Source organism: Antrostomus carolinensis, unplaced genomic scaffold (genome assembly GCF_000700745.2).
Source record: "Antrostomus carolinensis isolate BGI_N321 unplaced genomic scaffold, ASM70074v2 scaffold31798, whole genome shotgun sequence".
Lineage (NCBI taxonomy): Eukaryota > Metazoa > Chordata > Aves > Caprimulgiformes > Caprimulgidae > Antrostomus > Antrostomus carolinensis.
In genome coordinates, this window is record NW_010331411.1 from 1 (window position 1) to 1,436 (window position 1,436).

The 1,436-nt window shown below is 60.6% G+C and overlaps 1 pseudogene across 1 annotated transcript in view; it reads left to right on the plus strand.

Moving 5' to 3' along the window:
• Nucleotides 1-90: 90 nt before the first annotated feature.
• LOC104529036 (actin, gamma-enteric smooth muscle-like) overlaps nucleotides 91-1,436 on the plus strand; it is a 1,744-nt pseudogene continuing 398 nt past the window's right edge. The window contains exons 1-5 of the transcript XR_728053.2: nucleotides 91-215; nucleotides 306-416; nucleotides 899-983; nucleotides 1,084-1,245; nucleotides 1,339-1,435. The product of XR_728053.2 is annotated as an actin, gamma-enteric smooth muscle-like (transcript). The remainder of the gene's footprint in view (nucleotides 216-305; nucleotides 417-898; nucleotides 984-1,083; nucleotides 1,246-1,338; nucleotide 1,436) is intronic.

Below are 1,436 nucleotides of genomic sequence, written 5' to 3' on the forward strand. Positions count from 1 at the left end.
GGGGTGAGCGGCTGCCCCCAGCCCCCCCCACTCTGCTTTAATCACCGAAATGATGCTAATGAGGCCGTCTGTCCCGCCGGCGTTAGGGTGTCATGGTAGGCATGGGACAGAAGGACAGCTATGTGGGTGACGAGGCGCAGAGCAAGAGGGGGATCCTCACGCTCAAGTACCCCATCGAGCACGGCATCATCACCAACTGGGATGATATGGAGAAGGTGAGACCCTCCCCGCCCCGGGATGGGGAGTGGATGCTGGTCCCCGTTTTGGTTTGGGGTAAGACCCCAATTCTCCTTTGCCCACCTTAGATCTGGCACCACTCCTTCTACAACGAGCTGCGCGTGGCCCCCGAGGAGCACCCAACCCTGCTCACCGAGGCTCCCCTCAACCCCAAGGCCAACCGGGAGAAGATGACCCAGGTAAGGTGCTGCAGGACCCCTGGAGATGATGGAACAGACCCTCCAAAACCGCAGGAAGAGCTGGAGAATTTGGGGCTTTAGCGAATCAGGAGGGGCTGGCGTGGGGTGGTGGAGCAGGTGGTGGGGTGAAGCTTGGAGCTTTCATAAGGACATTAAGTGCTCACCTGCTGAAGTGGACCCAGGAGCTTCTCTGCAGCATGTGGACCCACGGGGTTTGCCACGCTGACCCACATAGTTTTCCACACCATGTGTTGACCCACGTTCTTCTGCGTTGACCCACATTCTTCTATGCAACCCACCAACCCCCGTGGTTTTCTCTGCGGCGAACTGACCCACATGTCCGTGCAACGCAACAATCCACCCGTTTTTCCACACACCCATCTCTCCGGGACGGCGCGGTCCCCATGGGTTGGGGGTGGGAAGCCACTGGGGGACCCTCGTGCTCCCCCCTAACCCGTTGCCCCTCTCACCTTCCCTCCCAGATCATGTTTGAAACCTTTAACGTCCCCGCCATGTACGTCGCCATCCAAGCCGTCCTCTCCCTCTACGCCTCTGGCCGCACAACCGGTGAGTAGGACACGCGGCATCTACCACCCAGGGACCATCCATGATGAGGAAGGGACCAAGCCGGCTCCAAACCCCGTCCCTCACCTTCCCCCTTTCCCAGGCATTGTCCTCGACTCCGGGGACGGCGTCACCCACAACGTGCCCATCTACGAGGGCTACGCTCTGCCCCACGCCATCATGCGTCTCGACTTGGCTGGCCGTGACCTCACCGACTACCTCATGAAGATCCTCACCGAGAGGGGCTACTCCTTTGTCACCACCGGTACGGGGCTGGGGAGGGGGGTACAGGGTGACAGGGGACGCTGTGGTGCCGCCACAGCACCGGGTTGAGCCTGTTTGCCATCGTCTCCCACAGCCGAGCGGGAAATCGTGCGTGACATCAAGGAGAAGCTCTGCTACGTGGCTCTTGACTTTGAGAATGAGATGGCCACGGCCGCCTCCTCATCCTCACTG